This window comes from Rattus norvegicus, chromosome 2 (genome assembly GCF_036323735.1).
Source record: "Rattus norvegicus strain BN/NHsdMcwi chromosome 2, GRCr8, whole genome shotgun sequence".
NCBI classification, from domain to species: domain Eukaryota; kingdom Metazoa; phylum Chordata; class Mammalia; order Rodentia; family Muridae; genus Rattus; species Rattus norvegicus.
The window spans coordinates 111,815,504-111,842,198 of NC_086020.1; positions in this window are offsets into that span (position 1 = coordinate 111,815,504).

Here is a 26,695-nt window from a genome sequence, read left to right on the forward strand (position 1 = left end):
CAGCTATCAAAAACAACGAGTTTATGAAATTCGTAGGCAAATGGTTGGAACTGGAAAATATCATCCTGAGTGAGCTAACCCAATCACAGAAAGACATACATGGTATGCACCCATTGATAAGTGGCTATTAGCCCAAATGCTTGAATTACCCTAGATCCCTAGAACAAACGAAACTCAAGACGGATGATCAAAATGTGAATGCTTCACTCCTTCTTTAAATGAGGAAAAAGAATACCCTTGGCAGGGAAGGGAGAGGCAAAGATTAAAACAGAGACTGAAGGAACACCCATTCAGAGCCTGCCCCACATGTGGCCCATACATATACAGCCACCCAATTAGACAAGATGGATGAAGCAAAGAAGTGCAGACCGACAGGAGCCGGATGTAGATCGCTCCTGAGAGACACAGCCAGAATACAGCAAATACAGAGGCGAATGCCAGCAGCAAACCACTGAACTGAGAATAGGTCCCCTATTGAAGGAATCAGAGAAAGAACTGGAAGAGCTTGAAGGGGCTCGAGACCCCAAAAGTACAACAATGCCAAGCAACCAGAGCTTCCAGGGACTAAGCCACTACCTAAAGACTATACATGGACTGACCCTGGACTCTGACCCCATAGGTAGCAATGAATATCCTAGTAAGAGCACCAGTGGAAGGGGAAGACCTGGGTCCTGCTAAGACTGAACCCCCAGTGAACTAGTCTATGGGGGGAGGGCGGCAATGGGGGGAGGGTTGGGAGGGGAACACCCATAAGGAAGGGGAAGGGGGAGGGGGATGTTTGCCCGGAAACCGGGAAAGGGAATAACACTCGAAATGTATATAAGAAATACTTAAGTTAATAAAAAAAAAAAGAAAAAAAAAAGAAAAAAGGAATGTACCAAAAAAAAAAAAAAAAGACCCTTATTCTAACTGCCTAGAAGCCAATCTTCTCCTAGTGACTTTCAGATGAAGATTTAGAACTCTCAGCTTTTCCTGCAACATGCCTGCCTAGCTGCTGCCATGCTCCCACCTTGGTGATAATCGACTAAACATCTGAACCTGTAAGCCAACTGCAATTAAATGTCGTCCTTAAAAGAGTTGCCTTGGTCATGGTGTCTGTTCACAGCAGTAAAACCCTAAGACTGGTACCAGGGACTGAGGTATTGCTGTGATAGGCCTGACCATGCTTTTGTTTGGAAGAATGTGGATTTGGAGACTTTGCTTTTGGAAAGCAGTGGAATGCTTTAAGGGAGGCTTAATAGGCTATTCTAGTAGGAATATGAAAGACTTTGTTACTGAGAGTGGTTTGTATTATGCAGACATGGCCCAAGAGGTTTCAGTGGAGACTATTTTTGTGGTATTTTGGTGAAGAATGTGGCTGCTTTTTGCCCTTGTTTGAAAAGTCTACCTGAGGCTAAGGCAAAGAAATTTTTATGAATTGCATTGACAAAGCAAGTCTCAGAAATGCCCATCATAGACTTTGTTCTCTGGATAAGTCTCATGAAGAGTGTTTTGAACAAGTATAACAAGCTTAGAAAGGAAAAATATAAAATATATGGTATGGGTATTAAAGGGGCATCAAGAAGTGAAATGGAGCTGAATTCTGTGTTCAAGAATATTAAATTGAATTAAGGGAGTGGTGACCTGGGGGCAAGATCCCACCCAACTAAATTTAGGTCCAGGCTTGGAGGCACACACCTTTAAACCCGGGAGACATAGGTAAGCAGATCTCTTGAGTTCAAGGCCAGTCTGGAACAGAGCAAGTTCCAAGTAGAGGAAAGCTGAAATTCAGGCATGGCCTTACATGCCTTTAATCCCCAGCATTCAGGAGACACAGCCATGCAGATCTCTGAGTTCTAGAACAATTTGCAGAGTAAGTTCCAGGACAGCCAAGCTAGGCAGTATAAAGAAGTTGGAAAACAGGAAGCCAGTAATGATGTAATAGGACAAGGGGAAGTATATTTCAGCTCCAGAAAGTAACAAAACTCATCAGTCTCAGCCATGTGTCTCTGGCTTCATAGTCAAGAGGAGAAGGAAACCACTGGAACAATTGATGCTGGTTAGCTGAAGCTAAGAAATTAGTGGTGATTTAGACAAGACTGGCATCATGGAGGTGAAATCTTCTTGGAAGTGTTTTCTGAGAGCACAAAGAAGCTGTGTTCCAGAGATAGCCAAGGTTGTACCTCATGATGCAGCTGGACTTGATAATGTGTAAGAGTTACCCAGATTGTACTAGTTTTGAAGGCATGAATGGGTCCTGGAAAGCAGCTGAAGTATGGCACTGTGAGAGGTCAGAGAAGACCATCATGAAGTTGTAACTTCAGTTGCAGTTGATGGCACAGGACCAAAGGAGTCATGCAAATGATTTGAGGCTTGGCCCCATGAAGAGAGCCTCTGAGAGGCTATTGGTGAAGCCTATTTGCACCAGAAGGCCCCAGTGTATTGGAGATGCCAGTAACATATGATAATCACCAAGAACAGCAGCAGCAGGAGAGTCAGCTAGAGCCTAGAGTGCTACAGAGGGTAGAGCTGGAGATGTGGCCCAAGCTCTTTGGAGGAGCCCAGAAGATCATGTGTGTACCCCAGACACTGGAACAAGAAACTGTAACATTGAAGTTACCTTGGAGATCCCAAGATGTTCAAGTTGCCAAAGCCATGGAATATCTGACAAGGACAGCTACTAACTGGGAGTGGCATCAGCCCAGGAGAAAGATGTTTGTTGCAGCCAACAAAGATGAAAAATGAGTTGGAGATCTGAAGATCACTTTGATGTCAGACATGGAGATGCAGAGTTTGGAGTTTGTCTAGCTGGTTCCCTGTCTCTTGCTTTGGGAAGACAGTTAAATGATTGGATAAATCTCAGAAGAGATGTTGAACTTTGGAGTTTTGACATTGTTGAGACTGCTATAGACTATGGGGACTTTGGAAGCTGGACTAAATGTAGTGTTTTATTATGCTATGGCTAGGTATGACCCCCATAGACTCATGTGTTTGAACAAGCCTATGGAGACCACAGAGTGGAATGTGATGGTTTGAATATGCTTGGCCCAGGGAGTTTCACTAGTAGGAGGTGTGGCCTTTTTGAAGTAGTTGTGTCCTGTGGGCATGGGCGTTAAGATCCTCATCTTAGCTGCCTGGAAACCAGTCTTCTCCTGTCTCCCTTTGGATGAAGATGTAGAACTCTCAGCTACTCCAGCCCCACATCTGCCAAGCCCCCACCTTGATGATAATGGACTGAACCTCTAAACCTGTAAGCCAGTCCCAATTGTTCTTCTAAGAGTTGCCTTCGTCATAATGTCTGTTCACAGCAGTAAAACCCTAGGACAGTAACCCAGTTTATAATCACTATCATCCTCAGACAATAGATTAATTTCGCATTTATTCCACAAGCATGCACTAACAATATACTAACCACAAAAGCAACAACTAACATGGTTGCCAGAATTTTTTTTGAAACATTATCTCCTTCAATTCCACAAACATCCCAGACTGACTGGAGCCTACACTGCTTATTAATAAATGGCTGTGCCAGGACACAAGTTTGCTATTTTTTTAAGTATCCATCACTTGTAATCCCTCCCTTGACTTCATGTTCAAATATCCATAACTAACAAGAGAGTTTTTATGGGAATTGGTCTCTTTTTCCTTCTTGGATATTTTATGGATTTACACTTCAAATGTTATCCCCTTCCTCCCCTCCCCTCTGCCCCTGCTTCTGTGAGGATGCTCCCATTCCCACTCACCAAGTCCCACCTCACCTCCTTGGCATTCTTCTACACTGGGGAAATGAGCTTTCACAGGACCAAAGGCTTTTTCTCCTATTGATGCTGGACAATGTCACCCTTGGCTAAATGTATGGCTGCAGTCATGGGTCCCTCCATGTGTACTCTGGTTGGTGGTTTAGTCCCTGGGAGTTCTGGTGGGGTCTGGTTGATGGATGTTGTCATTCTTCCTATGGTGTTGCAAACCCTTTCAGTTCCTTCAATCTTTTCATTAACTCCTCCATTGGGTTCCCCTTGTTCAGTCTAATGGTTAGCTGCAACCATCCTCATCTATATCAGTAGGGCTCTGGCAGAGCCTCTCAGAAGACACCCATTTCTGACTCCTGTCAGCAAGCACTTCTTGGCATCAGAAATACTGACAGGGTTTGGTGGCTGCATATGGGATGGATCCCCAGGGGTGACAATCTCTGGATGGCCTTTCCTTCATTCCCTGATCCACTTTTTGTCCCTGTATTTCCTCCCATGAGTATTTTGTTCTCCCTTCTAAGAAGGAAAGAAATCTCCACATTTTGGTCTTCCTTCTTTTTGAGCTTCCTATGATCTGTGAGTATTTTCCTAGATATTCCAAGATTTGGGGCTAATATCCATTTATCAGTGAGCGCATACCATATGTGTTCTTTTATGGCTGAGTTAGCTCACTTAGGATGATATTTTCTAGTTCTATCCATTTACCTAAGAATTTCATGTAGTCATTGTTTTTAATAGCTGAGTAGTACTCCATTGTGTAAATGTACCACATTTTCTGTGTACATTCCTCTGTTGAAGGACTTCTGGTATCTTTCAAACTTCTGGCTATTATAAATAAGACTACTCTAAACATGTGTCCTTGTTATATGTTGCAGCATCTTTTTGGTGTATGCCCAGGAATGATATAGCTGGGTCCTCAGATAGTACTAAGTCCAATTTTCTAAAGAACTGCCAGACTGATTTCCAGAGTGGTTGTACCAACTTGCAATCCCACAACAAAGGAGAAGTGTTCCTCTTTCTCCACATCCTTATCAGTTTTTGATCTTAGCCATTCTAACTGGTGTGAGGTGGAATCTCAGGGTTGTTCGAATTTGCATTTACCTGATGACTAAGGATGTTAAACATTTCTTTAGGTTAACATTTCTTCTCAGCCATTCAGTATTCCTTAGTTGAGAATTCTTTGTTTAGCTCTGTACCCCATTTTTAATAGGATTATTTGATTCTCTGGAGTCTAACTTCTTGAGTTCTTTGTAAATATTAGATACTAGCCCTCTATCAGATGTAGGATTGCTAAAGACCTTTCCCCAATCTGTTGGCTGCAGTTTTGTCCTAATGACAGTGTCCTTTGCCTTACAGAAGCTTTGCAATTTTATGAGGTTCCACTTGTCTATTTTTGATCTTAGAGCATAAGCCATTGGTGTTCTGTTCCAGAAATTTTCCCCTGTGTCTATGTGTTCGAGGATCTTCCCCACTTTCTCTTCTATTAATTTCAGTGTGTTTGGTTTTATGTAGAAGTCTTCGATCCACTTGGATTCAAGCTTTGTACAAGGAGATAAGAATGGGTCAATTTGCATTCTTCTACATGCTGACCTCCACTTGAACCAGCGCCATTTGTTGAAAATGCTGTCTAACAACAGAAACTGAGGAAATTTAAAAAATTATCAGATCTTACTACAAAAGCTTACATTCAACAAAACTGGAAAATCTGGATGATATGGACAATTTTCTAGACAGATACCAAGTACCACAGTTAAATTAGGATCAGATAAACCATCTAAACAGTCCCATAACCCCTAAAGAAATAGAAGCAGCCACTAAAAGCCTCCCAACCAATAAAAGCCCAGGACAAGATGGGTTTAGTGCAGAATTTTATCAGACCTTCAAAGAAGACCTAATATCAATTCTCTTCAAACTATTCCACAAAATAGAGAGAGATGGAACACTACCAAATTCGTTCTTTGAGGTCACAAGTATGTTTATATGTAAACAAAAAACAACAGCCTAAAAAGAAAGAGAACTTCAGATCAATTTCCCTCATGAATATTGATGCAAAAATACTCAGTAATATCCTAGCAAACTGAATCCAAGAACATATCAAAATGATCATTCGCCATGATCAGCTAGGCTTCATCCCAGGGATGCAAGGATGGTTCAATATATGGAAATCCATCAACATAACCCACTATACAAACAAACTTAGGGGGAAAAAACCACATGATCATCTCATTAGATGCTGAGAAAGCATTTGACAAAATTCAACACCCCTTCATGACAAAAGTATTGGAAAGATCAGGAATTCAAGGCTCATACACAAACATAGTAAAAGCCATATACAGCAAACCAGTAGCCAACATCAAACTAAATGGAGATAAATTTGAAGCAATCTCACTAAATTCAGAGACTAGTCAAGGCTGCCCACTCTCTCCCTACCTATTCAATATAGCACTCCAAGTCTTAGCCAGAGCAATTAGACAATAAAAAAGAGGTCAAAGGGATACAAATTGGAAAAGAAGTCAAAATATCACTATTTGCAGATAATATGATAGTATACTTAAGTGTCCCTCAAAACTCCACCAGAGAACTCCTACAGCTTACAAACAACTTCAGCAAAGTGGCTGGATATAAAATTAACTCAAACAAATCAATAGGCTTTGTTATTAGGGAAGTGACACCCTTCACAATAATCACAAATAATATAAAATACCTTGGTGTGACTCTAACCACACAAGTGAAAGATTTGTATAACAAGAACTTCAAGTCTCTGAAGAAAGAAATTGAAGAAGATCTCAGAAGATGGAAAGATCTCCCATGCTCATGGATTGGTCGGATTAATATAGTAAAAATGGTCATCATGATGAAAGCAATCTACAGATTCAGTGCAATCCCCATCAAAATTCCAACTCAATTCTTCACAGAGTTAGAAAGGGCAATTTCCAATTTCATTTGGAATAACAAAAAAGCCAGGATAGCAAAACCTATTCCCAACAATGAAAGAACTTCTGGGAGACTCACCATCCCTGAGCTCAAGCAGAATACAGAGCAATTGTGATGAAAACTGTATGGTATTGGTACAGAGTCAGGCAAGTAGATCAGTGGAATAGAATTGAAGAGCCAGAAATGAACCCACACAACTATGGTCCCTTGATCCTTGACAAAGGAGCTAAAACCATCCAGAAGAAAAGGGACAGGAGTTTTCAAGGGAGTCTAGCTGTGTGTTGAACCACAAGGACTGTGTAGCTGCACTGCTAAAATTGGTTGAGCACACAGACTCTGTGAGTCACATGCACGCCTACCTACAATGAAACACAGGAAACTTTCATTAAATTCCCTGCTACTCTAGCTATGAAAATGCAGTGAAGTCATATTTGCCAGTTCCAAAAATGAAAACATATTCTCTGGTATCTTAATGTAAAAGCATCCAGAAATTTTCCAAAATGAAAAACTATAGTCATTGCTCCTGAAGGAAGCTCTGCCTTTTTTATCAATGCTGTGCCATTCATACACAAGGCTCATAGGCAGGCCAAGTGCTAATCTCGAAAGTTTCTTGTAGCCCCATTAAAATGTTAAAAAGTGGGGCTTAGGAATGTAGCTAGGTGGGTAAAGTTCTTGCCCAGGGTGTTAGTTTATTTCCCCAGTGCTGTGATAAAAATGTAACAAAGGCAATCTAATAAAGAAAGTGGTTATTATGGCTCAGAGCTCAAGAGTCCTTCATGACAAGGAAATCATGGCAACAGAAGGTTGGAGCAGTCACAACCTGTGCACACACACGCACATGTGCAGGTGCGTGATCGTGCATGCGCATGTGCATGCTCGCGCGCAAGTGCGCGCGCGCACGCACGCGCACACACACACACACACACACACACACACACACACACACACATCAGAAAGAGAACAAAGAGTGTAGGATGCTGCTCTGCTCCTTCTCTCCACTTGTGTAGTCCAGGCTCCCAACCAAGGGAATGATGTCACCCACAGTGGGCAGATCAATAAATATAACCGAGATAATTCAAGCTCAAATCCAGGTGATTTCCAGTCTAAATCCTGTCACTCTAATAATTAGCACTAACCACCACACACAGTCTCACCTCCTCCTTGGCATTCTAACTTAAAACATTTACCCAACTTGTACTAAATTACTTGTAGCTTCTGAAATACACACCTGCAGTATATATCACACACAAAAAAAGTTACTTACCTTTTTACATAAAGCTTAGAATTCACAACTCATTTCTATGTGATTGTGATGTGTAATCATAACTGTCTATTTGACTGGATTTGAAATTACCTCAAAAACACACTTCTGGGTGTGTTAGTATGAATGTTTTCAAAGAGACCTAACTGGAGTCACCCTGAGTGTGCAGGCACCATCCTATGCACAGTGGTTCTGCAGTGCATGAAAATTAATAAATGTGATAATCAGTATTTGCTTGTTCTCTCTCTCTCTCTCTCTCTCTCTCTCTCTCTGTCTGTCTCTCTTCTCTGTCTCTCTATCTCTGGGTATGTGTGTCTGTCTTTCATCTGTATATCTCTCTGTGTGTCTCTGTCTCTGTCTCTTTGTCTGTCTATCCCCCCGCTGCCCCCCCTCTCCTGTGGACACATGTGGCCCCTACCCCTCACTTCTCCTGCCATCTATTTTTATTCCCCACATGACAAACTATATGCGTTCCTTCAAAATGTGAACCGCAATAAAGCCTTCCTCCCTAAAATCACTTGTCAGGAGTTTAGTTGCAGTTCAAGAATATGATCCACATATATTGTATGAAATTCTTGAAGAATTTTAAATTACATTAAAAAAAACATTTTTCTTTCAAAAATTAAGTAATATGAAGAACAAGTCTTAAAACTAGGTCAGGTAAAAACTCCCTTACAAGAGTTTCGTCATCCCCACCGTCCATCCCCTGGGCCAGGCCGGCGTGCTCCGGCAGATCCCCCTAGATGGCTCCACTATGTCTTCTCCCCATTTCCTTCCTGTCCTCTGTATTAACTCATAGTGAACAAAGACTGTTTTTATTGCTCTGCTTGCCAACACTCAAAGACTTAATGAGTGATTAATAAGTGGATAAGTGAATAAGACAGCTAATCAATCACATAATCTTTAGAACAAAACAATGCACAATGAAGAATGTTAGTGTCGTGAATAATTTAGATACAAAGGATAAGTTGCAGATAGTGAGCCGGATATTTTTAAAGCTAACCCATTCATGACAGAGGATGGGAAGGGTTTTACTGGCCTAAAGAGAAGTAGACCCCATCCCATGGAATGGTACCACCCATGAGTGGATCTTCCTACTGCAAGTAACCTATCTAAGACTACCATAGTTTAGACACATAGATTTACATCCAAGGTGGTTCTAAATCCCACAAGCCGACAACAGAAACCACAGCACATAGTTACCCTGATCTATTTACATATTATACTTACATTCCATAGCTGTTCACTTCCACATCACAAGAGCAGAGTTGAATAGCTACAGCTAAGGCCTGTGATATTTACCTGTCTGTGCCCTGCACTGAAATAGCTAGCTGAGGCCGTGAACTTCCCCATACAGCAAATACTCAAGCTGAAGCTGGATCTGTCCTGGCTTTTGAAGGAATGTGTTCTTTAGAGGGAACCATTGTCAACCATTGACGGTCCTCTCCTCCAAGCAGGTCAATCTATACTCATACACCTGCTTTCCCAAGGCAAAAATAAATAGAAGAAATGTGGCTCTGTTGCCTGCCATGTAGGACATGCTATGTTTGCTCCCCAGCACTGTAAAAACTGGGTATGATAAGGGAATGTCACGTTGTATTATTGTTGTTATTGTTGTTGTTGTTGGGGGTTTTTACTTTGTTTTGGCTTCATTTTTGGTTTTTCGAGACAGCGTTTCTCTGAGCAACCCTGGCTGTCCTGGAAGTCACTCTGTAGATCAGGTTGGCCTTGAACTGAGTGTTCTCTGCCTCCTGATTTCTGTGCCTGTGCCACCACTGCTGGCGAAATTGGTTTTAAATGTCCCTGATTTAGGGATTTCATCCTAAACATAATCCACTGTCACTCTGAATGATAGAGAAAAGGAAGTCTGATGCTTCGAGCACCCCCCAGGCCAGGGTACTCTCCAAGGAAGCTGTTCGAATGCACTCAAAAAGAAAGCTGCCAGTGACCTGACTAGCTGCTGTTTGCATTTCCCAGAAGGCCTCTCTCCAGCCTCTCCATCTGCCACAGGTTCTAAGCTCAGAGTCACCCCTCAGCCACTGTTCTTTATGTTGCTGGGTGACCTTAATGGAGTGAGAGCCACTGGGTGAGCATCCCTTCCACCATTATTGCAACACACTTCTGCCCTGATCGGGTAAATTGTTCCACCAATAAGGAAGGCCCAGAAGTGTCTCCACAAGCTGCCCACAAAGGCACTTATGATCAGAGGATCCTCTTCACAACCATCTCAGAAGAAGCTCATCGTTGAAGGCAGCCAAAAAGACCCCAAAACATTAGGGGTAGAAATTGTTTATAGCTGCTGTTTGTTTCTTCCTAGAGGCATCCTTAGAAGAGCTGATGGGTTTGAGTAAATCCTCCCTGGATCCTTCCCATTTATGAAGTGATTTTCTCTCTGCTTTCTTACCTCAGCTGCTGTACCAGGGAGCTGAACTCTTGCTCCCAACTTTCTGCAGAGTAATTTTACTTGTCTGAAGGAATTGGTTGTTTTAGAAGAAAAAAAGAGTGAAACCTTCCAAGCCTGTGATATAAAAGGAAGAAGGATTGTGTAAGTTACAGCTGTCCTGGGCCAGCCAGGGAGAACACATGGCACTTACTCACCCCCGGCTGGGAGGCTAGAGGATACCTACAGTAATAAAAGGTAATGGGGAATACTTGCCTCTACAGAGCCTGTCTTATTGCTGTGATGAAACACATGACCAAAAGCAACCTGGGGTGAAAGGATTTATTTGGCTTACATGCCCTGACTCACAGTCCACTGAGGGAAGCCAAGGCAGGAACTCAAAGTGGGCATGAGCCTATAGGCAACAGTTGATACTGAGGCTATGGTGAGGCACTGCTTACTAGCTTGCAACTTGTCTCACTCTGCCTGCTTTCTTAGAGCCAGGACCACCAGCCCAAGGACAGCACTACTCACAATGGTACTTCTTGCTAATCACTGGTGAAAATGCCCTACAGGCCTGCCTATGGCCTGATCTTAAGAAGGCATTTTCTCAGTTGAAGCTCTCTCTTCTCAAATGACTCTAGTCTGTGTCAAGTTTACATCAAACTATCCAGTGCAGAGCCTTATTGAAGTACCCGTGGGACAGGACACAATCTGGTCAGTGAGGTGCAGAGAGGCTCTTCTGAGCTTCTATTGGCTGATGGATCCCTGATATCTACCAATCCCTGTTCCTTTCTGTTCTCTGTACATCTGTGTCTCATCTCTTTCAATTCAAATGAAATTTTCTTTAAAGGCTGCAAAGTCCACTGTAAAGTCTCCTCTGCCCCTCTGCTTTCTCTTCGTATGCAGCTGTGCATCTTAAAGTTATTTGGAAAAGAAAACATAGTGTTCTACTTTGAAGACTAAGGCCCACTTTAAATACAATTCAGCCTCAAAGACGCCCAGGTCTTAACCCACAGAACCTGTGAGTAGGTTATATTCCATGGACACAGAATTAAAGTAGCAAGGAAATTAAATTAGGTACGCAAGGAAATCAGAGTTAGGTAGAAAAATTTTCAGGCACGGCCTGGTGTGATAACAGTGTCCTAAAAAGTTAGAGCAGAAATTAGTGTCTTGTACGAGATTGATTCTACAGCATCCGTTTCAACTTTGGAAGAGGCACGGGATCTCCAAGCAAGTATAGTAAATGCTCTCCAGGAAGGGACATAGCCAGCCACTCATTGTTAAGTCAGTTCAAAACCACAAGCACAGCAAGTAAGTTTATGTTGTAAGCTATGATATTTGTATGTATTTCCCTCAGAATTACAATGTGCTTAACTACTGGACAGTTTAGTATTTGAGGTATTTCCTTCCTAATAGATTCTGCCTTAAATCAGGCCTTAAGACCCATTTTATCAGAAACTTTCTGTATGATAGATACTGAAAATGAGTCAAATGATTGAAAGGCTCAGTATTTGGAGTCCAAAGCCTTATATGTCTCAAAATGACTGTTTCTGAAAAACATGGGATACATCTACTCTCACAATATAGAAGGCACAGGACAAGATTGCATCTAATGCTAACTTAACGAATCAATGAACCCATTGGGATGACTCAAGGGCAATTATACCACTGATGAGTTCTCATCTCCAGTCAACCTTCTACCTTATATACTCCAGTAACACCAAGACTATTTGCAGTGGGGGAACAGGAGGATATAGTGGGTTGCTTCCTGTGTGTGGTCTTATACTCCACTCTTTTTACTGGGGGATTTCAACAACAGATACACCTGTATTTCTGTAGATGTGGTTAGCATCTGTATGTATTTGTCTTCTTATTCTGTTGCCACAACTGATGGCAGCAGTCATGGGGTTATGTCAAGCCCAGAGAAAATAATCTACTGCATGCCTTAATGTGGAAAATGGAGCTGGCCTTGCTTCTTGGTGAAATAATCAGTTGCCTCTGAGGTGGCTTTTGAAGGAAGGATAAGCTTGCATGCATCTAACAATGTGGTGGTTGGAATATGCTTGGCCCATGGGAGGTGGCACTATTAGGAGGTGTGGCCTTGTTGGAGGAAGTGTGTCACTGTGTAGGTGGGCTTTGAGGTCTACTAAGCTCAAATTCTACCCAGAGCAGAAAAGACCCTCCTACTGACTGCCCACAGAAGCCAGTCTCCTTCTTGTCTGCCTTTTGATCAAGATGTAGAACTCTTAGCTCCTCCAATACCATGTCTGCTTGACTGCTGCCATGTTTCCCACCATGATAATAATGGACTGAACCTCTTTAACTGTAAGCCAGGCCCAATTAAATGTTGTCCTTTATAAGAGGTACCTTGGTCGTGGTGTCTCTCCATAGCAATGGAAACCCTAAGATATACCTCCAATCACCTCCGTTCCCCTATGGAATTCCAGGGAAATATGGCCAGCCAGTTGAAAGGAAGACTTCTGTAAGGAAGACATCTATGTGTGATATCAAAGATCTGATCCTCCCAATGGAAAGCCACTTGCCATAGTCTTTGGATAGCAAAATGTCAATTAGAAGATGGTGCCATCGAACCTGGCAAACAGCAGATGGTGACACTGAGGTAAGTATGGAGCCAATACTCCTGGCCTGAAATACAAGGTGACTTGGAGACATGGGTATCTGACCAAACCTTGGAGAATAGAAAGAACGGCCCTCCAAAGACCATTTTCGATATATGTATTGCAATTTGCTTACTGTCAAATCTTAAAGGAGCAGACTCCCTTGCACAGTCTGTCTCTGGTTGATTAGCCTGGAAGGGCTGTGAAATCTGCCTCTGTTATATTTCCAGTGAAATAGAAGCCTCTAGGGTTCTTGTAATTGTTCGGTGCTAAGGTATAAGCCTATCGCATTTATGAGAGTTGGCCTCTAGCCACTTCTTACGAATACACATAAACACACCTTTTATTGCTCAATAATGTTTTCCCTTTTGCAACTTTTTATGAACTACTAAAAAAAATGGGGCTTGTAATTCTAATTTTTTTCAAGAAAGGGAACCACAGATTATACCAAATCTCCCAAACGGGAAGTTCCCTTACCCGCTGCCTCGACCAAAAATTATTTGTCAAGGGAGTGGTCAATGTTTCAGCATTGGCAGCTCCAGATATTAATTTGGTCCAAGTCCAGCTGATTTGCTCTCCAGCCTGAGTTGCCGCATCTCTCTTTATGAGCCCGATCCTCCTTCTCTGGAGCCCGTAAGATGCATTGCAGCAGAATTCATCCGTTCTCTATGCCTGCGGGATGTGCTTCTCAGCATTCACTACCCTTGGCTCCCACCCACAGGAGCAAGTCTATCATCGTGTATACCACATCTCTGTTACTTCCACAGGGCAAATCTGAGCTTCTCCTACCTGGGCTGCTGTGCTACCTTCCTATGCTGTCCCTGTCCTCCTGTAGTGTGAATGTGACTGCTCCCTTCCCGCACATCCTCGTGTGTTTGAACACTTGCTGCTCAGCTGGTGAAGCTGCTTTGAAAGGTTATAAAAGCTCCAGGCAGTAAAGCCTCACTGGAAGAAGTAGGTCCCTTGGGGAGGGAGTTTGGGGTTTTCCAGGCCATCATCACTACCTGTTTTCTTTCTGCTTCCTGTTTTGCCAAGAGGTTGGGAGGTCAGGAAGCCGGGTTGTACATTTCTGCCACCATGAGCTGCCTGCCTCCATGACTTCCCCACTGTGATGGGCTGTATCCCCTCGGTCATGAGCCAAACTGAGCCTACTTGTTTCTTGTTTCCCCAGTGATAACACTAACTAATATGCCCCCATACCCACTTTCTCCAGTTTTTAGAACCATATGGCTGCTGAGCTAATCTTGAAGGAGAGACTCGACCACATAACCCAGCTAAGACGTTTCTCTCGTTTCCAGATCCAATGTTTTCCAGGTGAAATTCAGTCTATCTGGGCTAACATTTGACCCTCTGTGCCCTTTCCCTAAATTTCTTTTCCGGCTATTCCTCTCGTGTCTTTTCTTCATGTGTACAACCCTGCCGAGAGAGTAGATCTAGCATGGTAGAGTGTGGCCCACCCACAGTCTTCCTCCCAGTTCCTACAGTTCATTATTGCAAATGGCAAAAACCAACTCTGGCTATTACAAAAAAAATGATATATTGGAAAGGTTGTCAATATTTGCAAAAACTGGTGATCAAGGCCCAGCCCAGATGTCAACCAGAGGAGATGGATGTAGGAAGGTCTCAGAGACTCAGGTCTGTCAGACAGCTTCACTGGGAAAAGGAGAGTGAAAGGGTAAAGCCCGGTTTCTGATGTTCCATCTCACGTCGTTCAGATTCTAGTAGCTCTTCTCCAGCTGGGTGAACTGGCTTTGACTACAGAAAATCAGGTAACAGTTGGAGACTACTTTATCCAGTGGGAGAAAAGAACTGTCCCCAGTGCTGACCAGCATTATGTACAGAACAAGGAAGCTGGGAAACCAAAAGTAGAACAGAAGTCAGACGTGTTATCTCCTTCAGAGATGCTTATCTTCTACATGTTCAAACCTGCCACATCCCCAGACAAAACCTTGGAAAGCTGAATGGATTCAGAAACCCCAATACTCTCATATCTGAAGACTGTAGGTGTTTCATCTGCTTCCAACCGGTTCCTATCTTGGAACATGTAACCATGACACCCCACTTAAGGATTGTAACCATCTAGTCAAGTAGTAGAGTTCTCCATGCCAATAAGGTATCTAGATGGGGCAGACAGAGGGTTTATTCAATGAGCTTCCCTTCCCAGACATCCCTTCCTACAAAAGGTATTTGATCTCTGGTCCATCCTAAGTAAATTGTAGGCACCCTTTTTCATGATGAACAATGAATAAACAGTGTGGACAAGCATGGACTGTCTCTCATCGAGAACCACAGTGTGGGGATGCGGTCATCATACAGAGCTGCACTGCCTAAGTCTCCCACAGAAGGTCCCTCTGCTCTCTGGACATGGACACTCACTCCTGAGCTAAGCCAGAGCTCTGCCTCCTCCCAACCCTGGACTATTGCCCAGCCTGGAGCCCATTCCCAACTCCTCGCAGCAGCATCTGGGTACACTGGAATTTGGAAACCAGCTTTGACCCCAGCCTACTCCATTTCTCACCCATGCTGGAGCCCCCCATCTTAGACTGCCATCTACCCCCTCTGAACTGGTGTCAATGGTCTGCCTGGCAGAGAAGATGTAAGGTAGCTTAGTGCCTCAAAGTTTTGCCTGCCTGAACAATGTTCTAAAACCCCAGCAGGCAAGGCAAAATGTAGAACCACACCTATCCTTCACAATCAGAGGAGATGTCAGTGAATCCTGAGCCATATCCCATTCCATGAGCTTCTGGCTCAGAGCATGGTCCTCTCTGCGTGTTCTCTTTACTTTCTTCTCTGTTTTATCGTTTTCATATCTCTTCGTTCTTCTCATGTAATGAGAAAGGGACCTCCCCGACTCTGTGCTTCAGTTTGTGTCTCTGCAGACTGGAAATAATAAGTATTTCATAAAATTGTTGAAAGTAGGATTAATAGCTATCTGCGATCTAATCAGCTCAGTGCCTGTCAAGTACTAAGCCCTCCCTGTATGACAGTTGTCATGATTATTATTTTTATTAACTTGTCATCATTGTTACATAACTCTACAAGAATGTGAACCATTATTTATTCATTTTTAGAGTTCTAATCAAGTATTTCATACACAAAAGTCATTTGTTTCTAGTGAGCGAATGAATCAGTCAATGACAGAGGACGGGGATGTGGAAGCTGGCAGTGAAACTGAGATTTAGGTAAGCATGCTCTTTCCACTTTACTTCCCAAGTAAAGACCTGTGCTGTAAGACCAAAGCTCATCACAGATATGAGGAGGGTGCTTGTGGTGACCTTTCATGACTCTGAAGCAACTGGAAACAAAGCCCTGATTCTGCTTGTCCTTTTTCATAAAAAGCCTGTATCTTTAGGAGATTTTAAATTTGATTACAAAAAAAGGAAAAAAAAGTGTCTGGGAATAGGAAAGAACCATTAATAATTTTAGATGAAATAGTTTATTTGTGAGATGAATGGTGGAGACTCACAACTGGTCAAAGTGCAGAGAATAAATGTCTGTAGGGTGCTCAGCCACAAGTGGTACATCTATATCACAGCCCCTTCCCCCAAGGCTCAGAGACCTCTGGGAAAGAGAGGGCAGAAGATTGTAAATGCCAGACACTGGGAGAGAGGGGGGTCCCCAGAATGAGACAGTGTCCTCTGGACAAGATAGGACTCATGAACTCACAGCAGCTCTGATCACTTATGTAAGACCTACACAAGATCAGCCAGGCAGCATTCTATCATGGAGTGAGGAAGAGCTCATGAGTCCCCACCCCTCACTGAGGAGCAATTGCTAGTTAATAACCTCTGGAAGGAGAGTATATGAGCAGAACTATTTGAACTGAGAAGGTTATTTAAAGAAGAAAGAAGGGAGGGAGGGAAGGAAGGGAAGATGGAAGGAAGGAAGGAAGGAAGGAAGGAAGGAAGGAAGGAAGGAAGAAGAGAAAGAGGGAGAAGAAGGGGAGGAGGACATAAAGTTGGAAGGGGTGGATATGGAAAAAGTTAAGGGGAAGAGTAGGGGAGTGAATTTAATCAAAACTCATCTTAGATATGTATAAGATTATCAAAAATTAATTCAATATATTTTAAATAGCTAGAAAAGATCATGTCGAGTGAGATGACCCACTTCCATGAGGACAAATATCCCATGTTCTCTTTCATCTGTGACTTCTAATTCTGAATCTTCAGGTGTGAATTATATAGCCTGGAGTCGCCAAAGAATCTAAGAATGCAAAAGGGAACCTTGAGGTGGGACAGCAAGAAACTGAGGAACATCGGGCTAAAAGTATTTGTAGAGGGAAAATGGGAAAAAAAAACAGTGGGTTAGTTGATTAGGATGGGAAAGGGGATTGACACAGAAGAAAGGGGAGAGAGAAGAGCAAAAATTACAAGGTCTGAAAAAGTCATAAAGACATTATTATTTATTAAACCAAAATTACATATAATTTCATATGCATGCATGGGTATGCAAATACATATATAAATTAAATTCTTGCCTGAGCTGAAAAGAGCCATAGACTAACAAAACTCCTAATACCAGGCATAAGAAGCTCCCTTATGAGTTAGTTATTGGTCAGGAGAATCTAAGATTTCCCCCAAACTTTATAGGCTATAGCCATTGGCCTCGGTTGCCTCCCAGAGGTTGAAAGTTAAATCCCTATGCTAAATCCATCATGTACTTCAGACACAGAACCCAGGGTAACTGAGCTGTATTTAACCTGAAATTATCACTGAGGACTATCTTTCATGAGAACTTCTAAGGGAGAGAACAAGTAACTGTCTTCACAGCTACGATGCCTCTGAACACAACGATGGCCAGCACCACACAATAGCCCTAAGGATGTAACAGTGGCACTCATACCTTGCTGATAACCAATAGCTCTCTAGACGAACTTAAGTCTTACTCAACAAGAGGGAAATCATGCTTGGTACTGGGCATCTAGCCAACTATCTGAGGCTAGTGAGGTCGTAGGTCTTGGAGGAGAACCTACAATGGCCACTTTATTAGTCTAACATAATTCCTAACTGCTTTCTAAACACTTACCTTATACCCAGAGATGTGTGTAGGTCTCACCCCTAAACAAAGTAACTTTGACTGTCACAGAAAACCACAACCAATCAAAATGCAAGTGACCATTGGTGCCCAGCACCATCAGATCTCTCTACAACAAAATGTCTGTGCATAAAACTCAAGGAACATCAAGGAGAAGGGGACAGAAAGACTGTAAGAGCCAGAGGAATGGAATGTCTACTGTGACACTGTACCTCCTAGAAATGTCCAGAAAGCTGAGTACATGAAGTGTAATAAAGCCATAGCAAGGTGACACCAACAGACATGCTGATGTGGACAGGAGAATTTCACTGGGCCCCAAAGAACCACAAGCAATTAAGGAGTGTGGAGAATTGGAGGAAGTCATCTTCCCTAGGGAACAGTCCTCCAAATAGTTATCAATATCAAGTATATACACTGAGAAGACTATTTATATATTTATATATTCAGAAATATATAACATGTATATATATATGGTCTGAGGAAGAATAAGATGTGTGTAGGAAGAGTACACAGAGCAGGTAGAGGGGAAGATCTTAGGTTTTTATTGCTGTGAAGAGACACCGTGACCAAGACAACTCCTTTTCAAAGATTTATTTGTTTACTTATTTACTTATTATCTGTAAGTACACTGTAGCCGTCTTCAGACACACCAGAAGAGGGCATCAGATCTCATTACAGGTGGTTGTGAGCCACCGTGTGGTTGCTGGGATTTGAACTCAGGACCTTTGGTAGAACAGTCAGTGTTCCTGACCACTGAGCCATCTCTCCAGCCCACAAGGTAACTCTTATAAGGACAACATTTAGGTGGGGCTGGCTTACAGGTTCAGAGGTCCAGCCATTATCATCAAGATGGAAGCACAGCAGCATCCAGGCAGGCCTGGTGCAGGAGGAGCTGAGAGCTCTACAGAATGTTCTGAAGGCAAACAGAAAACTGATTCTTCTGCACTACACAGAGGTTCACAGCCCACCCCCACAGTGAAACACTTTCTCCAGCAAGGCCACACCTCCTAACAGTACAACTCCATATGGGGAAAACATATTCAAACCACCAAAGGGAAGAAAGGGATAAATTGTCTAATTATATATATTTTAAATTTTTTTTAAAGAAGAAAACAATTTTAAGTAGGCCAAGGGTGATTGATAGTGCATGCGCGCGCACGCACACACATACCCCAGATCTAGTGTCCTAAATATCACCATGTCCTCCAGAGCTGTCCTTGGTGCTGCTGCTATAGGCGGCAGGTAATTGTGCTTCTCCAGCATCCTCTGTCCTCCATCATGAGTCAATCTACCACATAGGAACTTTTCTAAATCTTCAGCTCAATCAGCCCATTCAGCCTTCACCATTCCCTACACGTATCCTCAGCTTTGCTAAAGTCTCACCTGTGTAACTAGGGAAAGGCTATAAAAGACAAAGCAAACACAGAGAAAGCTACATATAAGCTTCACCCATGCCACTCCGCAGTCCCCAGCCAGGCATGTGCCCTCCTTCCTTCACTTTGATCTATGAAAACTGACATGATAATCTTCAGATGAGTACATTAAAGGTTAATTAGATTTTAACATTTCACGCCACTCACAGAGTATGATGGAGATTACATAAATGTTATGTCTTATTATAGATCCTGGATAAGAATCATTTATTAATTTGACTACATTTATAACCCACCTGTTCACTCTCCACTCTTCCATACCACCATATATTTTACAGCCCTGGGGCAACCCTATAGGACCCTAGCCAGTAGCTGTGTACAGAGCATACTGGACTACTCCAGGGGAGTGACAGCACATCTTACTTACCTTACATATTGCCTTTCCTATGGAAATTTCCAGACAAAGAGAAGGTGTATGAAAGACAGGGAGTGCTTTTCTACTTCACAGACAGTACAGCTATACACTGAGTGTGTCTGCTGCCTTTATTCTTAGGCATTTAACAAATTCCATATGTGAAATAGATTGTCCAAATATAATGTTCTCACAGTAGGTAGGTCCTGCTCTGGATTTCCAATCCTAGCAGATAGCCCTCTGAGGTGGCTTTTGGGGGCAAATACTTCCTCTTCCTGCTCTGTTTTCTGAGACGAGAAAATACAAGATTTATAGTATAGTCAGGTGAGATGGTTCAAGCCAGTAAGGGTGATCGTTCCAAGTTTGGCAATCTGATTTCAGTCCCTGAGAGCCACAAGGTCAAGGAAGAGAAGTTACTCCCACAGGTGTGTCCTTTGACCTCCACAAACAGGCTGCAACACACGTGAGCAGGTGAGCACATGGACAAGATAGAATAGATAGATAGATAGATAGATAGATAGATAGATAGATAGATAGATAGATAGATAGATAGATAGATGGGTGGATGGGTGGTCTCATCTTAAGAGAACAGCCAGTGCAGTTGGTCTTCCTTTAACACTCGTGACTGAATCTTTCATTCTATTTCTAGATTTAATATTTCCATTAAATTTTAAGAAAATTTCTTTGTAAGTTTTTCATATCCACATTTCTTCATATGCAGGCAGGCCTGTATGTATATCTTTACCACACAGATGATCTAGATAAAACCAGATTTAATGATTCGACAAAATGTCTGTCCATGGAGCAGATGTCAGAGTCTGAGTTCTTGGAATGAAGCAAACATTCATAAGTATGGGCTGAGCTTTCTCACTCCCCAGAGCTACTGATACCACAGGGGAGGAGAGGTGCTTACACTGGTAGGACTAGAAAGTGCACAAATGGCCTAAGTCTACTTAATTCAAATTATTATCTTTGCAAGGAAAACAATGGCACCTACCCCACAGGCCAAGAAAGTAATTTAAATAACATACAAAGGAACAGCAAGTTGACACACTAGATAAAGGCCCTTGCTGTCAAGCTTAACAATTTCCAGGACCCATACGGTAAGAAGGAGAAAATCACCTTGGACAAGTTGTCCTTGGTCATATTGACTTTAACATTTCACCACATGTGGGTACCAGTGACTGAACGCAAATCATTAGGCTTGGCGTTCAGTTGCTGGTATCCACATGTTTGAAGGAACAAATAACTCTAGCAAGTTGTCCTCTGACCTCCACGTACTCACATGACAGGTGCCCCACTCCACCCACCTAGGCATGCATGTAAATAAAAAGCAAATGCAATTAAAAGTTTAAACTAGAAGGATAGATGATACACATAAAGACGCTGAGGTCGCTAAGAAATCCTGATGGAACCCCCTTAGAGAAGACTGTCATAGATAGCCTCAGCTGTCATCTTGACCCAATCTAGATATACTTGGGAAGAAGGAACCTCAACTGAAGAATTGCTCCATCTGAGTGACATTACTGACATAGGAGGTCACAGCCAACTGTGAGCAGCAGTTCCATCCACAGTCACGTGGACCTGGGTTGTTTAAGAAAGCAGATGAACAAACCAAGGGGAGCCAATAATCAATATTCCTCCATGGTCTCTGCTTCAGCCCCTGCCCCTGGTTTGAGTCTTGGCTTCCCTTGGTGTATTGTAAAGTATAGGATAAAATAAACCCTTTGCTGGCCAAGATGCTTTTAGTCTGTGTTCTTTCACAGCAGTGGGACAGAAAACCTACAGCACTGATTCCAAATGCATGTGTCATTCCTGTCTTGGTGGTGCTTTTACTCTCCCACAGAGTCTTGAGTTAAAGGGACCGACCCATGAAGGACCGGAGGCAGCTTATACACATTTGCTTTTAAAAGACAATGTTTAAATATAGAATCTAGTGCTCCACAAGTGCTGGATAAATACTGGCTCTGTTTCCACTCTTTTTAATGTTGCTTGTTTGGAGAGACAGTATAGCATGGTGGAGTGGTAGGAGAAGAGCCTAGAGAGCAGATATCAAGATCAAGTCAATCACCAAGCAGGTGACTAGACAACCTAGGCAGATCCTATTACATGGAAAGCTAACAAGATATAAAAGTAAACTGTATACAGTAGGCAAAGACATGTTAGACGTAGCTCTGAGGAGACTGGATGAATTGAAACTGATACGGAAAAGACATTTTAAGATGTGAATTAGTTTCAGGAGATCGACAAGATCCTCTGTACACCATAATAATTGAGAATTTAATTATTCAAATCCAGCATGGACTACATGGGACTCTGTCTCAAAAAATGGAAGGAAGGAAGGGAGGGAGGGAGGGAGGGAGGGAGGGAGGGAGGGAGGAAGGAAAGAAGGGAAAATGTATGAATCCTAGGAAGCTGATCATTGTCACCTCTGTGCATGACCTAAATCCTATGGGTATTATATAAGTCCATTGGAATGGATGAACTGACTCCTGGCTTCCACCAACCTGAAAGCTAAGACTGTCATCAGGGCTCTAGCTCAGAAGGATCCAAGTGCCCTTACTTAGGCCATGGCTGCATCCATACTCACGTTTTGAGCTCAAAAAACAAGGACCACTAAAGGGCCTTGGCATGGCAAACACAGGCCAGAACATGGCAAACATGATGAGAACAGGTTTTGCCTTTTCCCTTCTCCTCCTTGCTAAACCATGAGATTATATTCATAAAGCTCACTCCAAGGTCCATTTCTTTATTTGGCCACTGACTCATTCCTGAAATCACCAAGGTCCAGCTACCCAAACATGGAGGCCCAGGAATCAAAACTCAGTATTTTGACTAATCTAACTAAATGCTCAACCAGAGCTCACCAAGTCATCCTAGCTCATTCTAACATACCTCCCCCATTTCCCTCTTAAAATTAACACTTGCAAAGCCATTTACAGAAGTTTCTGCCTGGTTCACATTCAGTCATCTTGTCTCTCTGCCTTGCTTAATGAAGGACCCTTTGGCAATTGATTTGTACTTGAAAGTTGGTTTGGGGTGTGGTATGTGCTTAGTCTGGGGTTCAGAGGGGAGCACCCCATGGTATGCGGGTGCCTCCAACTACAATCTAGAATCATATTTTTCTGTCCAAAATGTCTGACAGAAAAATCAAGCATGTACTAGATAGACATCCAGTTGTTTTTTCATTCGACTTCCCTTGACAGGGTGAATCTGTTACCTCTTTCACCAGAGGAGAAGATGACAGACAGGTTAGCAATGCTTTGAAAACATCCTCAGGATTTTAGAGATTGTTGACTTCTAATTTCAAGATTATAATAGGTTCAATGTTATTGTAATTATTATTGCTATTTCTCTTCTTACTTCTTAGGCGCTAGTCTATTCCAAGATCCCACGGGTAGAGACCACAGTCTTTTAAAGACTCACCAGGAAAGCAACCCGTCTTTCAGCACACTACCAAGAATTAATTACCTACTTTGGGAGAATGAGCAGATCAGTCTTCTATCTTGAATGGAAAAACCAGGCCCTCGGGACTCAGAGGGCTTCAAAGCTAAGCCCGCTAAGCTGCATCAATTTAAGGAGGATTTAAATGCTTTCCCTGCTTTCTCTCTGTCAGTAGTGAATTACACTGAGATGAGGATGGAGGTCTGGCAGGAAGAATCAGCAACCAGGTGAGGTGAGCCCATATGGTCTATCCTCGGCACTTGGGGGTTTAAAGATTTACGACTGCTGTTGGTGTACCTCAATTTATTGCTAAAAACTGGGGTTACAGATTAGCAAGAAGCCTTGCAGTTAAAAACAGATGAGTTTTCCTTAATTTCTGTGGAAATTAGGAAAGTCCAGCAGCTGCTGGGGCTGGAACTAACTTCTACTAGTGCACTGCTGGGCTACTGTGTCTCCTGCTTTATTAAAACTCCAAGTCCATAAGCACTTTGAAAAGTAACAAACCAAACCTACATCCTCAAGAACTTGTCAATATCCCTTTGCTCTGTCCTCATGACAGCTGCCCCCTGAAAAGGGTCTGGAAGGGTAAGATGTGGTTCCTTTCTTTTCCTAATGAAATTGCAAGGTGCCTCTAAACCCACAGGTCACCAGCTGTAACACTCCAGAAAAAGCTTCCAAAGCAGCATCACAGTCAAGTTGGTAGACTGGTAGACGTGGTGAAGTCTCCTGAGCGACGCACTGTGCCGTAGATCACAGCTTTGTGGAGCCCCTGGAGCCCATCACCAAACCCACTAGCCTAAGACATCCAGCAAGCAGAACATCCTATGCAAGCTTGTGGTATCTTTCCAGATATAGCATACAGGAGTCAACGATACTCTTCACGGTGTCCACGGTACATTAGGTACACACTTACATGCTGAAATACATCAGTCTTGTAACCATCTTATGGAAGGCTTATTTATATCACTCTGGGATTTTGTTAATATGTTAGAAGCTAGGCAATGTGTCGTTTCCATGCGTATCTATCGTTATCTTTACTCAGCTTCTGTGCCTTTCTGAGTCCTCTCTACTCCTCCCTTACAGTTCATTCCTCCCCCTAACTAGTCCCCTCCTTCCACCTTATCCTCTCTTACCCCTCCCTACTCCTTTCTTTTGCCTCTTCCTCTCCTGATCCCATTTCTGTGTAATCATATCATATATACATGCATATAAACATTTTGTATATCATGTATATAGAAATTCATTTTGCGCACCCGCGCACGCACGCATGTGTGTGTGTGTGTGTGTGTGTGTGTGTGTGTGTGTGTGTGTGTGTGTACTCATGTGTCCCAATACATGGCACTCACTTTCATGGGTCAGTCAGGAATCAGGTCTGTCCCTCCACCATATGTGTCCCAAGGATCAAATTCTGTCACCCTTCTCCTCTAAGCCATCTTGTAGGTACATTGTATGCATAAATTTAAACCTGTAGTCTATGTTTGAGAAAACATGTAATATTTATATTGAGTCTGACTTATTTCTATTAAATATGATCTCTAACCCCATTTGTTTCCTGCAAATGTCATAATTTCATTCTTTACAGTTGAATAAAATTCACCTGTGTATGTATGACATTTTCTTTATCCATTCATTCCTTGATGGACACCTAACTAATTCCATCTCTTTGTCATTGTGAGTAGTGTAGCTATTCTTGGATTTGTAAGGGTCTCCATGATATACTAACTTATAATTATTCATTACTCTGTATCCTTGTGTTAAAGGAATTTATTGATCATATATCAACATAGAGATACATATTCTAAAGTGCACACATTTCTTTTTAAAATATGTTTTTATTACTTCTTTTACTTTTTTGGGATTGTAATACCGTTATATCATTTCCCCCTTCTTTATTCTTCTTCCAAACCAAATTCTAAAGAAGCCATAAAGAATCATGTGATTAACTAACTACCAAAAAACCTACCTTACAAAACAAATAAGTCTGCATATAAATATAATTTAAACAAAATTTTCTTAGCTGGGGTGACAATGCTCCTTCCAGAAGCCAAAGATCATCCAACGCCAAGCACAAGAAGACTTCTCTTGAGTTGTTGGTCATGGTTGTCCAAGAGACTTCCAAAACATTAAAAGCTATTGCTGTTGCTATTGCTGTTGCTGTTGCTGTTGCTGTTGCTGTTGCTGTTGCTGTTGCTGTTGCTGTTGCTGTTGCTGTTGCTGTTGCTGTTGCTGTTGCTGTTGCCGTTTTTGTTGCTCTTACTTGACCCTGGGAGGTAGAAGATAAATCCTATTGCTGAAGACATCATGCACTTTAGAGGCACCTGAGCTGGAACTGACCTGAATGTCTCCTCACTGAAGACCAACTTTCATGGTACCAGAAAACACTATGCAAGCTTCCAAAGAAAGGAAGCAACTAACCATATTACCCATGCCTGACATCCATGAGGGACATCAATGATGAGCATGTCGTGAGGACCCTAAGGTTGCAGTGGTGGCACACACACCTTGATGGTAACCAGTAGCTCTCTAAAATATGTTTTTAATTGAAGAAGAATTATGCCACTTTTCTCCCTCAAGCCTCTCTCCTAGTACTCTCCTCCACCCCTTTCCATGTTGCCAACACTCAAGTTGATAGCCTCTTTTTCTTCTGATGGTGTTCTTGTATACACATGCATGTGTGCATGTGTATGCAAAATATACAAATGCAACCTGCCGAGTCCATGTTTGTTGTTCTTGTGTGTGTGCTTTCAGGGCTGACCACTCTGTATTAGACAACCCATAAAAAGACTCATTCCTGGGAGAGACCAACTCTCCTTCTCCCAGTAGTCATTAGTTGTCTATAATTCTTATGGGTGGAACCCCACAAAATCTCCCCCCTGCTATGTTAATATGCCACTACTATAACTTTACTTATACAGTAATAGCTAGAAGAGACTCTCATGGTCCATTTCTTGGTATTCTGGGTTTTACAATATCCACCACCACCACCACCCCATCCTGTACCCATGTTCCCTAACCTGTAGATGCAAGAGCTGCAATACAGATGTGTCACTGGGGAATAGGCAACCTACGATCCATTGATCTCTGCACTGTACCCACTTCCAATGTCTGTAAGAATCCCTTTTGCTTCTTTCATGGTGGGTAGTAACTAGACCTATCTGTGAGAATAAGGATAACATTTAGAATGTGAAAAGAAATTCTGGTTTAGCAAGTGGTAGTACTCCTGGGAAACTGGCTGAGTTTTCAGTAGCAGGCATAATTTTCTTCCTGTATAGACCTTAGATCCAATTAGAAAGCTGTTGATCCCCACCAGCATATGAGTGCAGCTTATGCTTCCTACTCACACTACTCACACTATTCATGCTATTTGCACTACTCACACTATTCATACTAGGCAGAAAGCAGAAACAACATAAATGTCCCTCAACTGATAAATGAATAATGAAAATGCATTACATATGCACAATGGAATACTATGCAGCTGTAAAGAAAAATAAAACCATGAAATGTT